The 15,738-nt window shown below is 39.2% G+C and overlaps 2 pseudogenes; both read right to left on the reverse strand.

Moving 5' to 3' along the window:
• Window positions 1-8,450: 8,450 nt before the first annotated feature.
• On the reverse strand, window positions 8,451-10,001 carry LOC149152160 (E3 ubiquitin-protein ligase At4g11680-like; annotated as a pseudogene).
• Window positions 10,002-13,907: 3,906 nt separating this feature from the next.
• LOC149152161 (E3 ubiquitin-protein ligase At4g11680-like) lies at window positions 13,908-15,434 on the reverse strand (annotated as a pseudogene).
• Between the last annotated feature and the right edge of the window lie 304 nt (window positions 15,435-15,738).

Consider the following 15,738-nt stretch of genomic DNA (forward strand, 5'->3'; position numbering starts at 1 on the left):
TACTTTGAGAGCCATTGACATTACTGGTGGTTTCTCTTACACTTGTTAACAGTTCACATTATTGACTGGCAATCAAGTGGTTTCTACCATGTTCGACTTCGACACCTTCATTCACATGGATAGAATCGTACTAGTTCAGGAAGCGGAAATCAAGACCCTGGATCTAGTTTCTACCATCTAGGCTGCGAGGAATTTTGTTATTCATTATTCAAGTGACTATTTATAAACACATGGCTGCATCCATACTATGTCAACACATATCTATACTCTTGATGTATTACAAAATCATTCCTGTATCAGAACAGTTTAGTCAGTTTTCTAGTCAGTTTTGATCTGAGTATGGGAATGCCTACCTCAACAATAATATGTCTATATATATATATTTTGCATTGAATGCTTTTATAGGTTCCGACTGGGGTGTCCATAGGATTTTCCTTGAAATGATAAAGTACTTCACTCTTCATACACGAAAGACTTCGTTTTCCTCTACTACAGATTTTTCACTTTAAGGGGCAATCAGTTGCACTAAAAATTGTCACCTTGACATTCTGCAATCTGTGTGAGTCCATTACCACTCATACTTTCCCCCTTTGCAAGTCTAAAGCCCCAGTTCTTCATATCAAGCCTTGAAAGTAAGAGAAAAGCCCTAGAAGTCTTTAAAACTCTAGTTCCGCACTTTCTCTTTGCATTACCTGCAGTCCCGCACATAATGGTCATGTCCCCTATGCACCAGACCACTCTGTCCCCGTGTTATGCGTGCGAACCCCTATAAAAGTTAAAAAGGCATGAGTACATTCTAAAAAACTCACTTTCAGTCATTTCTAGAAGCTTTTGGAAGGAATCTTGAGGTGGCAAGTTTGCTCTCTTAAGGTTCATGCACTCCATACCTTAAGGAGCTAACCCCTTGATGTGAGGAGCTTATCCCTTTGAAGGAGGATTCTATCCCTTCATAGATGGACCTGTAACCTCCTCCTCTACACTATAAAATGATGCATTGGGCTGGTTACTAAGGAGGTTGGAAAATGAATATTTTTGAGGTGAAATGTTGCTGGAACTTAGTCTTCTTTAGTTGAGATTTTATGAGGAGAGATTACATACCTCTAAGATCTCATTTGGAAGAGTGCAAGGCTTGTGAAAGTAAAGGAAATTCCTATTTCGAACCCAGGAAGAGCTTGTTCAACATCAAGGCTGAAAAGGTTGTAAGGTTCTTCTACTTCAAAGTTAATACAAATAAGTTTGTTTTTCTCAATAAGCTATTCATTAATGGCTATTTTATGGACTCCTTGATCACCATAATAGACATTATTTATGATATTTTCTATGTAGGTTCTATTTGATGTTTGCTTGTTTGTGATTGAAGGTCTTTAAAGATAACTCTTTCAGACGATTGAGGGATAAATACAACGAAAAAGCGTTGGATCTAAGGTAAGATCTTGACACCTCTATAGTCTTTATTGTAAATTGCATATGTCTAGAGAAAGATAGATTTGTTAGTTTGTTTGTTGCTAGATTATCTTGTGATACTAGGGAGATCGGTCTTGTCTGCAAGATCAATTTATCGAAACCAAATATTCTGGGTTCAATCCCCAATGGAGTCGCCAATTTGCAGATAAATCGATCTTGCGGACAAGACCGATCTCCCTAGTATCACAAGATAATCTAGCAACAAACAGACAAACAAATCTATCTTTCTCTAGACATATGCAATTTACAAATAAAGACTATAAAGGTGTTAAGATCCTACCTTAGATCCAATGCTTGTTCATTGTAGTTATCCCTCAATCGTCCGAAAGAGTTATCTTTAAAGACCTACAATCACAAACAAGCAAACATCAAATAGCACCTACATATCAAATATCATAAATCATGTCTATTATGGTGATCAAGGAATCCATAAAATAACCATTAATGAACAGCTTATTGAGAAAAACAAACTTATTTGTATTAACTTTGAAGTAGAAGAACCTTACAACCTTTTCAGCCTTGATGTTGAACAAGCTCTTCCTGGGGTTCGAAACAGGAATTTCCTTTACTTTGACAAGCCTTGCACTCTTCCAAATGAGATCTTAGAGGTATGTAATCTCTCCTCATAAAAGATCAACTAAAGAATACTAAGTTCTAGTAGCATTTCACCTAAAAAATATTCATCTTTCAACCTCCTTAGTAACCAGCCCAATGCTTCATTTTATAGTGCAGAGGAGGAGGTTACAGGTCCATCTATGAAGGGATAGAATCCTCCTTCAAAGGGATAAGCTCCTCACATCAAGGGGTTAACTCCTTAAGGTATGGATTGCATGAAACTTAAGAGAGCGAACTTTCCACCTCAAGATTCCTTCTAGAAGCTTCTAGAAATGACTAAAAGTGAGTTATTAAGAATGTACTCGCACCTTTTTAACTTTTACAAGGGTCCACACCCATAACACAGGGACAGAGCGGTCAGGTGCGCAGGGGGCATGACCATTTGGTGCGGGACCACAGGTAATGCAAATAGAAAGTGTAGAACCAAAGTTTTAAAGACTTTTAGGGCTTTTCTCTTACTTTCAAGGCTTGATATGAAGAACTGAGGCTTTAGACTTGCAAAGGAGGAAAGTATGAGTGGTAATGGACTCACACAGATTGCAGAATGTCAAGGTGACATTTTTTAGTGCAACAAGCAGCATGGGCAACCAATGTCAGTGCGGTTCTAACTAAGATTCCCATGTAAATGATGGCTCTACCATTGTATCATGATTTCAAAATTGGCGAGTGAACATGGTTTGCTAACCAAGATACCATGGGGCCAACCCTATGGCTAACGTATCATTGAATGGAGGCTAGTATGCAAGATGTAGCAGAAAAATGGTTTTCCCTAACCTATATGTCAGTAAGTGAACGATACCTGCCTTGATGGGTTAGTGGCCATGGACTGAAATAACATCTCAAAGAAGTATCCAAAATATCTTGAAAAAACAACCCACTCTCGACAATCCAAGCCCATAGGTCAAAATATCCATGAGACAAAAATCAATTTTCGAAAAAATATTTTGCAATTTCAAAGTTATATAATGGCTTTTAGACTCATAGTTTTTTCATTTCTATTTGGAGCAAAGACTTGTGGATCAAAAAGAAGCAAGCTTTCATCTAAACAATTGGAAAGTTCAAATCGCACCAAAGTTATCAGGTAACCCTGAAATCATGCTTGTAATGTTTTGTGATTAATTTTTATAAGTTTTCTTAAAGTTTTGACCGTGGGTATTTATGCCCAAAAATCCAACTCTATGTACATGTGGGTTGGATGTGATAAACCCACGTATACGATGTCCCTACACGTGACTCTGTGTAAAGGGAACCCGCTTGTACGCAAGTTAAAGTTTAAACACAAAAACTAAAAGTTGAAACTTAATTTTTTTGCAGGATGACCATCACATGGAGAGAAAGAGAGCATACCACAATTGATAATGAGGTAATGAATGACCAAAATGCACTAGATGCTCTGAGAGGTTGTGGCTTATTGAAATTCTTCAAAATGCCAAACATGAAAGCCAACGCATGCCTGCTCGAACTAATAATCCGCTACTAGAGTGTAGAGGATGATGCCTTCATGATAGGCTAGATGCCTCTACGGATTGAGGTTGAAGACATATACTTTATTATAGGTCTCTCTGGAAGAGGGTAGGTCGTGCATTTGACTGGTAGGACAAGAAGTAGTATTTCAGTAGAAGACTATGTACATATATATTGTCTTGGACACCTAGAGAAGATTGGAAGTTAGATTCCAATCAAACACGTCGAAAGTTTATCTCTAAGGATTCTGCTATTTACCATGCAAGGGTAAATGGATCAGCTTCACTGCATTAGGCATCACTAGTGTCGATGAGCCTGGCAGTGGAATGCCTTACCATGGCTTGTGATTGGTCCACACCTCTTCTGACCAACATGAAGAGCCAATTGACCTCTATTCAGAAGGGTCAGACAAAGAACTTTGAATACGGGACTCTCTTATGCTCATTCTTCTTCGAGAAGTTACCTGGGCTACGTCCCAAATTATCTATCTCCATCAGCAACCCTAGACATCGATGGAGGGGTAGATGGGCGGATTTGATGAAATGCCTTGGAGGTGGGGACGTGCCTAGGACGACTTTTGAAGATAAGTTTTTTGCCTAGTGGGACCAACAGATCATCGCAGTTGATGACTACCCGTATGCTGGGATGGATTTCTGACGAGATCCAGACTTGGTGTTGCCACCAAATGCAACATGTGGAGACATAGGTAACAATCTTTTAAGTTTTTGTGAATTTTTAAGATTTTTTGGATTTTTTTAATATGAAATGAATTTAGAAATACTTTTGATGAGACAAAATACTGAAAAAATGACCATGTTCCAGATGTGGGTCCAGTGAGACCAGATGGATTTCCGAGACACAAGTGTCATGGAAGAGGAGCCGAAGAGGTAACAATTGAGATAGAGAGAGTCCTATATGCCGCTCAGAGAAACTTGGTGAGACTGACTCACCAGGTACCTATGATAGCCATAGAGGATCTACCTAAGGAGATGCAGTGCCACGTGGTAGGGGTAACACAGGACTAGGTTCGCATACTTCGACGTGTAGCCAATGTAGTAGTTAACTTTTTAGCCGCTCATCCTAAGTCGGGTCGGTAGACAGGCCGATGTATGATTGGACATGAACCCAAATTTTGAGGGCATCTTGTCCCAATTTTGTATATTATTTTTTGAACAGTTTATCTATATACATGCGATTTTATGATATATATACAGATTCAAATTTTTTGATATTGTTTAATTTGATGAATGATTAATGTGCCAATCTAATGCTTGATTAGAAATAGAGTATGCTAATTAATTCTCATATCGTGGAATGTGAACATATGTAATATAAATAAATGGTCATTCAAACATTCTCACTCTCAAAAATTGGTGATATAAATAAGGATCACAAACCCGATAAATGTTATTTAACTGCGACACCACCAGCTATGAGTCTAGCTAAACTATCAACGAATCAATCCCATAAGAAATTGCTTCAGATAGTAAATTAATAATTGTAGTATATTCAACAATGTTATTCAAAGCAAGGCCAATACATAATCCCCTTGACACCATCAACTGGCCAGATGGATAATAAATCACCCAAGCTGCGGAAGTAAGATTTTGAGTATGCCAACTAGCACCATCGACAAATCCGAAATATATCGAATCATCCATCAACACCTGCCAAAGCAGATCAAAAAATGTCGATATCACAAAATGCCAGAAAAATATGTACAAAGATACAATATATACAAACAAGTAATTTCTCGGTTGGAACCTAAGAACAATACTTCTTAAGGTAGAGCCCATTTCGGGGTTCCACCATCTTGTTCCCTTCAAAATCAATTAATTCATAGGCCCCTTTTCCCAAAACTCCCTTGACTACAAAGGGACCATACCACATAGACTTGAATTTTCTTGTCCCCAGGGCATCTTTGTCCTGTGTTAGTGCCTAGATTTACCTCAGGCTGAAAAGGTAGGATCCAGGGCCAAAATTAAACCATGCTCATCCTATTAGCTAGCGCTACCAGGTTAGGAGAGGGCTCTCTCCAGGTCAATCTCAGCAAATAATGATCGATGAGGGCTTGAGATGACTGATAAGAAATACTAATCTTAGGCTAGGTATAAGTGCAGAAGAGTTTGATTTGATAAAATGTGTTTTGTTGGCTCAGATGGAAAGATAGATTTTGGGTGCGGGGATTAAGGCTCAGTCCTGTAGAGATCTCAATGGGGCAAGGTAGGAAATCATTTTTGGCACTTAAAATTGAATGATATGGAAGGAATAGACAGGTGATATCTTGAAGAGGGCAGGAGAAACCATGGATCCTCCCCAAATAGCTGAAAACATCAAGAAACTAAAGCAAACTTCAAGTAGAGCACTGCAATTTCAATGGATTCTACTTACACTCTTGTTTGTTTAGTTAAGAAGAAACAAGATAGAGAATGACATACATAACACATAAGAAAACTCAAAATTACAGAGAAAATCATTGTACCAAGACAAATTGCCACATGGATCCCAAAGGGTGCTGCAAGTCATGGTCTCAATTCCTTAGCAAAAATGTTGATATAAGTGTACAATGAAGCTCAAGGCTTTCTCAAAAGTCCAACTGTTATCACAAAATCAGTACTAAGGGCTCCAGCCAAGCAAGATTTCATGTAACTCTTTCAACCAGACTTTAGACTAAGGATTAGCCTCCTTAGTCAGAGAGGGCTCTCTCACAGACTTTTGATAAAAATCAATCACAACAACAGATGGCTAACTCTTCACACATTTATGAAAACAAAGCTGGTTGGACACATATCAAATTGGTCTTCATTGGGGTATGGAGTCTCACACATTTAGTAAACAAAAGCACAGTCATTTCATGGAAGTCAAGGCTCTTTGCATCAGATGTTCAAACATACTTTACATAAACCACAGCTTGCCAAGCATACAGGAAGTCAGAGCATTAAACATGAATTCTGAGTGATTATGCTGTAACAAGGCTGTAAAAGAACATTAAGAGAATAAACCACCATCACATTTGAACAATATAATCCATTGAGAATCTTGAGAAGAAACAACAGCTGTTTTACTATTACTGTAATAAGTCTTTTACATTGGCCCAAATAAAACTCTGTTTTTGTATAAAATCTCCAACCTTTTTTACATCAGAGTTTTCACTATATATAGGAAAACCCAAAACTAAAACTATCTTGAGTCTCCTCAACAAGCATGAGGGGAGAGCTCGATGATCCACCATTAATTAACCTTATCTATTTCTAAACAAACTTATTAAATACAAAAGGTATTGCGCTGTAAATACATAGAGTCCTAATCACATTGAAATTCTAACTCTATCTCCTTGCAGCTTTGACATCTGGCTTTCTCTTCGTTCAGCTGAGATGGCATGAGAGGGCATGAGATGGGCAATTAATGTCCCATGCTGGCGTTGAGCACCGAAAGCTTTGATCTGTTCTGTTTTGGCTGAGAGTAACCCTAAATTTTCGGTTCTGGTTCCCCATCACCGAATATGCAGCAGTTGACACCTTAAACCTTTAATAACCCAAGAATATAGGGTATTACCATGCTACTGATGTGCTTATTGACATGCTGGGAGTTTCTCTGATGGACAGGTGTGCCAATTCGAAACTTTTCATATGTAGCTCCCTCCAAAACCCTAATCACCAAAAATAAAGTGGCTTTATGACCGAAAACTCCAAACTTAAGTTAAAAGATTTCACCTTTTGTTAAAGGTACACCTGGCATATGTTGATTGGCTGTAGCAGCTTCCTTCGATCTCTTTCAAGTCACTGAGGTGTTCCCTTCACAAAATTTTGATTCTGCCATCAAACTGTTATATGCGTTTCAAAAACACATCTACAGCAGTTTCGCAGTTTCGTAGCGCGCTACGAAACTGCGAAACTGTTTTAAACAATTTCAAAAACACAGTCTTCATCAATAAATTTGACTGTCTTCAATTAACAAGGAAGAAGAGATGTATGCCAATTATTGGTAATGAAGACAAAATCCTCCCCATAAGGTTCACTAAAGTGTTCACTGTTTGAGAGATTCAGAATCCTTGGAGCTTCAATGGCTGCCTCCATTCAGTGCCATCATTCTGGCTCAAAGCATAGCAAAATATCTCAACATGCTAACGCTTTTCCATTTTCATGTCCTGTCTTGTCCACAGCATTATTAAAAGGATATGTGATAATCTTGACACCTGAACGAAGCACTAAATTATTCATATTGACCTTACGTTCACACTTCTGGTCTTCACTCTGCCCCAACTAGATGTGTTTGTCACTGCAGCATTATAACTAGAGCTATCTGCTTTCCTGAAAGTACTTATGACCCAAGAGAAACAAAAACTTGTTATTTAAATGGCTCAAACAACCTTGATAAATGCCGCAACACTTAATTTCTAAAATTTTTGCACAACATCAATAGCACGCACTCCTCAAATATAAAACCTTGGAGAATTCTGTATAGCAGCTCTACATGGTCATTCTTAATTCACACCATGCAATTATTCATCCCTTTAGTTGCAAGAACTTTTGTAACTATTCTGGTTCACCGATGCATTTGTTATCTCAACATTTCCCATTGTATGATCTTGTGAAAATATAGATAAAGTTACTCGTTTGCACAGTAGCTCCATATTCTGCAACCTTCAATATTTGGATACTGAACCACTTGCACATTCCAATCATGTCTTTTAACTTCAGTGTTTAAGGGCTATGCTTAGTTTTACAAACTTTTAAAGTCTTCCCTAGTTGTAACGATCATGCACCATCAGGTTGCTCTCTTTTATGGCAAAAGATGCATTGTCTACAACTAGGAAACAACAATATTGAGGGTTATGCTGCTCCTTTCCTCACTATGGTTCATCTATGCAGTGCAGCACCAACTCATGCCTCACTCATATTGGCTCATCACACCAATTTTCCATCTCTTCGCTGTCCTGCTTGTGCCGAAGATTCTGGTGCTACTTCACTGGATTCCCCAATTTCATGTTTGCAAAGAGGACAAGATGCATTATTTTCAACCATTTATCAACACATTCTACATGGAAGCAGTGTGTGCATGATAACTCCCTTAGCTCATCATTTTCCTAGTATTTGCCCAAGCAAATGGAACAAATCGCATCTTCGCCTGAAATAAGTCTCTCTTTATCAGTTCCAGCTGCTATAAAGCCACCCTCACCTGCGCTTTCTGAGTCAACTTCACTGTCGTCTTTATTTCCATTACTTTCGGTTGTTCTTTTTTCTTTGAACTTGTAAGTTGGCAAAGTATTAATCACTTCAGGTGAAGCTCCTCTTGTCTGACTCTGGTCCTCTCGAAATCCAAGAATATGTATTATACAGGGTAGGCAGCAACATACTGTCGCACACAAAATGAATGGCATGGCATAACCTATACAACTAAATGTGAGGAACACAATACACAACCTGTAAAGATTTGGAGCATCACTTGAGGATGAGTGACCACCAAATATCCACACGTTCCCAACAACAAACCAAACAACAAAGAAGCAGTCTAAAACCAATTTGAACCGTTCTACATATATATTAAACCTGGGATTCCTTCCTGCCATATGCTGACGGCTCCTTGAAGCCTGAGATGTACTTGGGCCTCCTTCCTCTCGTGAATCTTGAGGAACTGACATTGTAGTATAAGAGGTAGTTTGAGGAGGAGGAGGACTAGAATGGGAAGCAATGGATGAAGATACAAGATCTTGCTCCGACACATGAATATATCGGTGTGTGTATCGCCAATACAAAAGAGGAAGTGTGGCAAGACACCCTGTAGCATAACCCATGACCCAAGCAAATAATGGGGCCCGAGGATTCTCATTTCTTGAGAGTGATAAAACAATAATGGAAGCCACTACCTGACTAACTGTTATGGTAAGTTCAATTGAAATCCAAAGTCCTGAATTCAATGGGCTCGCTCGTTGCTGGCGCCCATAGTTTCGTAAGTCAGCAGGTCTGGAAAAGGAGCTGCTTCTCAACAGGAGTTCACTCAGCTCCGGATGCCCCTTTGCTAGCTTTGCAGAGAGTTGACATTGGAACTGTTGATAAGAATCTGGAAGACTGCCAACAACTGCTGCCCGATATCGACCTGTGCCTTCACCTTGTCAATGGCAACCTGTAGGTACCAGTTTGCATGTCATGTTCTCCTCGGAATATTCAGTCCCAATCCAGGTTCAGACCGCAGTGAAGAGTCAGTTTGCCAATTACAAAAGCTTCACGCTGGCTTGTCATTTGGGTGTAAGGTACAGGAGTAGTCGAGGTGAATATACTACTTGCCACATGTCGTGTTGTGTCTAGAGCCGATTCTAATAGTTGATTAACACTCAGCACATGTACATTAGCAATATATTCTCCTTTCTCAACCGCTTTAAGAAACCATGATAATGCTTTCGCATGGTCACGGGGAACCCCCTTCAAACCAAAGTAGTAGAATACACCAACTTTATACATTGCCACTGCATTCCCTTTTGGGCCTTTGCATCACTCTGTTCATCATCTGAATTTAGTATATGAACCTTCAACTGAAAACCCGAGCAAATCCCCAATTTCGTAGCGCGCTACGAAAACACTTGAAGCATGCTGCGTTGCGAAACTGTTAAAAGAGGATTCATGCGCTGCAAAAACACCCTGTCCTTAAGCTAGGCTAAAAAATTTTGGCAACAGAATTTTCAGTGATAACAGTGGCTCCACTTGGGATAGTGTGCCCTTGTGGTACACTAAGAACATGCAGCTCCAGTGCCTTATCCATTTGTGACAAACAGAAATTTTCTTGACAAGCATAACTGTAGGAGAAAGAAAGCTACATCTACTGAAAAAAAATTAAAAAAATTGCTCAGTTAACCTTGAGCTTATTTGCATTTACCTCTACCTACCTACCCTAACCATTTCAACTTCCTTCTGCTCAATCAATATGAAATTTCCAATGTAGCCAATCCTCTGTTTTATCTGATACTTGGTTCCTTTGACTGCATCGGAAATCAGAGCCAATATGATAGTATGATGACCGCTGCCACTGAAATTGTCTCTGATCTTTATAGGAAAACTGAAAAACTTGAGAGTAAAACTCTTCCATGTAATCAGCTACAGGATCCCAGAATACATGATCAGCTTGATTTTTCTTGTAACTTTATGGCTGTGCAAACTGATCTTCAACAACAATACACAGCTCCTTAAACGTGAAAGAGAAAGGAAGTGGCACTTTCTCCTTGTGTTCTGCAGAGTAAGGAAGCGGCAGTCTCTCTCTCTCCTTGTGTTCTGTCATAGATAACTTCTGAAAATAATGATCATGATCATGAAAATTATATGCCTGAATTTGACTTTCTAAACCTTCAATGTCTTTCTCAATGTCTTTGGCAAATTCATCAAAAAATTTCATCTTATCCTCTGCCTTGCAGTCAAAGGACTTTAGATACGAGGACAAGGACAAAGAAAAATTTTCACCTATTTCTTTATTAATATGATCATCATTCCATTGTTTGAAACCCTCCACTGAAGGAGAGTTTACCACCACCTCTGACCTATCTATCCATTCCTCCAAAAACATAAGCCACAAATCTTGAAATGACTTAACGGATTTGATAGGAAAACTTTCAATCCATTGTTTGCATTTCCCTTGAAGTGAATCATAAAATAACTTAATGCAAACATCCTCATGTTTAACCCTAAGAAGCTCAGCAAAATGACAGAAATCTGAGATATGCTTCAGAGTTAAACTCAAATCTTTTTCGTTAAATTTGGGACCATTCCTTAGAAAATATGCATCCTTGGGAAAATGATTTGGGAAACCATGAATTCCTGAGAAATCTATGCATGCATACCTTGAACTAAGAATGGCAGCTTCTGGGTCCATCATAACTCCAGTAGAATCACCATGAATGTATGAACTTTAAATTCTTCAACAATGGAGTCGCCAAGGTAGATTTGCAGCCTCAAAAAACCTTCTGAGCTCCTGCTACCTTCAGAAGTTTAGCTTTATAATTTCGGGAAAGAATAAGCTTCAGGCTCCCGGCAGACGCACCAAAATGTTATCACAAAATCAGTACTAAGGGCTGCAGCCAAGCAAGATTTCATGTAACTCTTTCAACTAGACTTTAGACTAAGGATTAGCCTCCTTAGTCAGAGAGGGCTCTCTCACAGACTTTTGATAAAAATCAATCACAACAACAGATGGCTAACTCTTCACACATTTATGAAAACAAAGCTGGTTGGACACATATCAAATTGGTCTTCATTGGGGTATGGAGTCTCACACATTTAGTAAACAAAAGCACAGTCATTTCATGGAAGTCAAGGCTCTTTGCATCAGATGTTCAAACATACTTTACATAAACCACAGCTTGCCAAGCATACAGGAAGTCAAAGCATTAAACATGAATTCTGAGTGATTATGCTGTAACAAGGCTGTAAAAGAACATTAAGAGAATAAACCACCATCACATTTGAACAATATAATCCATTGAGAATATTGAGAAGAAACAACAGCTGTTTTACTATTACTGTAATAAGTCTTTTACATTGGCCCAAATAAAACTCTGTTTTTGTATAAAATCTCCAACCTTTTTTACATCAGAGTTTTCACTATATATAGGAAAACCCAAAACTAAAACTATCTTGAGTCTCCTCAACAAGCATGAGGGGAGAGTTCGATGATCCACCATTAATTAACCTTATCTATTTCTAAACAAACTTATTAAATACAAAAGGTATTGCGCTGTAAATACATAGAGTCCTAATCACATTGAAATTCTAACTCTATCTCCTTGCAGCTTTGACATATGGCTTTCTCTTCGTTCAGCTGAGATGGCATGAGAGGGCATGAGATGGGCAATTAATGTCCCATGCTGGCGTTGAGCACCGAAAGCTTTGATCTGTTCTGTTTTGGCTTAGAGTAACCCTAAATTTTCGGTTATGGTTCCCCATCACCGAATATGCAGCAGTTGACACCTTAAACCTTTAATAACCCAAGAATATAGGGTATTACCATGCTACTGATGTGCTTATTGACATGCTGGGAGTTTCTCTGATGGACAGGTGTGCCAATCCGAAACTTTTCATATGTAGCTCCCTCCAAAACCCTAATCACCAAAAATAAAGTGGCTTTATGACCGAAAACTCCAAACTTAAGTTAAAAGATTTCACCTTTTGTTAAAGGTACACCTGGCATATGTTGATTGGCTGTAGCAGCTTCCTTCGATCTCTTTCAAGTCACTGAGGTGTTCCCTTCACAAAATTTTGATTCTGCCATCAAACTGTTATATGCGTTTCAAAAACACATCTACAGCAGTTTCGCAGTTTCGTAGCGCGCTACGAAACTGCGAAATTGTTTTAAACAATTTCAAAAACACAGTCTTCATCAATAAATTTGACTGTCTTCAATTAACAAGGAAGAAGAGATGTATGCCAATTATTGGTAATGAAGACAAAATCCTCCCCCTAAGGTTCACTAAATTGTTCACTGTTTGAGAGATTCAGAATCCTTGGAGCTTCAATGGCTGCCTCCATTCAGTGCCATCATTCTGGCTCAAAGCATAGCAAAATATCTCAACATGCTAACGCTTTTCCATTTTCATGTCCTGTCTTGTCCACAACATTATTAAAAGGATATGTGATAAACTTGACACCTGAACGAAGCACTAAATTATTCATATTGACCTTACGTTCACACTTTTGGTCTTCACTCTGCCCCAACTAGATGTGTTTGTCACTGCAGCATTATAACTAGAGCTATCTGCTTTCCTGAAAGTACTTGTGACCCAAGAGAAACAAAAACTTGTTATTTAAATGGCTCAAACAACCTTGATAAATGCCGCAACACTTAATTTCTGAAATTTTTGCACAACATCAATAGCACGCACTCCTCAAATATAAAACCTTGGAGAAGTCTGTATAGCAGCTCTACATGGTCATTCTTAATTCACACCATGCAATTATTCATCCCTTTAGTTGCAAGAACTTTTGTAACTATTCTGGTTCACCGATGCAGTTGTTATCTCAACATTTCCCATTGTATGATCTTGTGAAAATATAGATAAAGTTACTCGTTTGCACAGTAGCTCCATATTCTGCAACCTTCAATATTTGGATACTGAACCACTTGCACATTCCAATCATGTCTTTTAACTTCAGTGTTTAAGAGCTATGCTTAGTTTTACAAACTTTTAAAGTCTTCCCTAGCTGTAACGATCATGCACCATCAGGTTGCTCTCTTTTATGGCAAAAGATGCATTGTCTACAACTAGGAAACAACAATATTGAGGGTTATGCTGCTCCTTTCCTCACTATGGTTCATCTATGCAGTGCAGCACCAACTCATGCCTGACTCATATTGGCTCATCACACCAATTGTCCATCTCTTCGCTATCCTGCTTGTGCCGAAGATTCTGGTGCTACTTCACTGGATTCCCCAATTTCATGTTTGCAAAGAGGACAAGATGCATTATTTTCAACCATTTATCAACACATTCTACATGGAAGCAGTGTGTGCATGATAACTCCCTTAGCTCATCATTTTCCTGGTATTTGCCCAAGCAAATGGAACAAATCGCATCTTCGCCTGAAATAAGTCTCTCTTTATCAGTTCCAGCTGCTATAAAGCCACCCTCACCTGCGCTTTCTGAGTCAACTTCACTGTCGTCTTTATTTCCATTACTTTCGGTTGTTCTTTTTGCTTTGAACTTGTAAGTTGGCAAAGTATTAATCACTTCAGGTGAAGCTCCTCTTGTCTGACTCTGGTCCTCTCGAAATCCAAGAATATGTATTATACAGGGTAGGCAGCAACATACTGTCGCACACAAAATGAATGGCATGGCATAACCTATACAACTAAATGTGAGAAACACAATACACAACCTGTAAAGATTTGGAGCATCACTTGAGGATGAGTGACCACCAAATATCCACACGTTCCCAGCAACAAACCAAACAGCAAAGAAGCAGTCTAAAGCCAATTTGAACCGTTCTACATATACATTAAACCTGGGATTCCTTCCTGCCATATGCTGACGGCTCCTTGAAGCCTGAGATGTACTTGGGCCTTCTTCCTCTCGTGAATCTTGAGGAACTGACATTGTAGTATAAGAGGTAGTTTGAGGAGGAGGAGGACTAGAATGGGAAGCAATGGATGAAGATACAGGATCTTGCTCCGGCACATGAATATATCGGTGTGTGTATCGCCAATACAAAAGAGGAAGTGTGGCAAGACACCCTGTAGCATAACCCATGACCCAAACAAATAATGGGGCCCGAGGATTCTCATTTCTTGAGAGTGATAAAACAATAATGGAAGCCACTATCTGACTAACTGTTATGGTAAGTTCAATTGAAATCCAAAGTCCTGAATTCAATGGGCTCGCTCGTTGCTGGCGGCCATAGTTTCGTAAGTCAGCAGGTCTGGAAAAGGAGCTGCTTCTCAACAGGAGTTCACTCAGCTCCGGATGCCCCTTTGCTAGCTTTGCAGAGAGTTGACATTGGAACTGTTGATAAGAATCTGGAAGACTGCCAACAACTGCTGCCCGATATCGACCTGCGCCTTCACCTTGTCAATGGCAACCTATAGGTACCAGTTTGCATGTCATGTTCTCCTCAGAATATTCAGTCCCAATCCAGGTTCAGACCGCAGTGAAGAGTCAGTTTGCCAATTACAAAAGCTTCACGCTGGCTTGTCATTTGGGTGTAAGGTACAGGAGTAGTCGAGGTGAATATACTACTTGCCACATGCCGTGCTGTGTCCAGAGCCGATTCTAATAGTTGATTAACACTCAGCACATGTACATTAGCAATATATTCTCCTTTCTCAACCGCTTTAAGAAACCATGATAATGCTTTCGCATGGTCACGGGGAACCCCCTTCAAACCAAAGTAGTAGAATACACCAACTTTATACATTGCCACTGCATTCCCTTTTGGGCCTTTGCATCACTCTGCTCATCATCTGAATTTAATATATGAACCTTCAACTGAAAACCCGAGCAAATCCCCAATTTCGTAGCGCGCTACGAAAACACTTGAAGCATGCTGCGCTGCGAAACTGTTAAAAGAGGATTCATGCGCTGCAAAAACACCCTGTCCTTAAGCTAGGCTAAAAAATTTTGGCAACAGAATTTTCAGTGATAACACCAACCATGCTAACGACTGAAAAACAACATAATATAGACAAACATAGCTCATCCTTACCTCTAGGGGTCGAGCT

This window comes from Pinus tabuliformis, chromosome 9 (assembly GCF_031772625.1).
Source record: "Pinus tabuliformis cultivar Carrire ecotype Pingquan chromosome 9, CPIR1, whole genome shotgun sequence".
Classification (NCBI taxonomy): Eukaryota; Viridiplantae; Streptophyta; class Pinopsida; order Pinales; family Pinaceae; genus Pinus; species Pinus tabuliformis.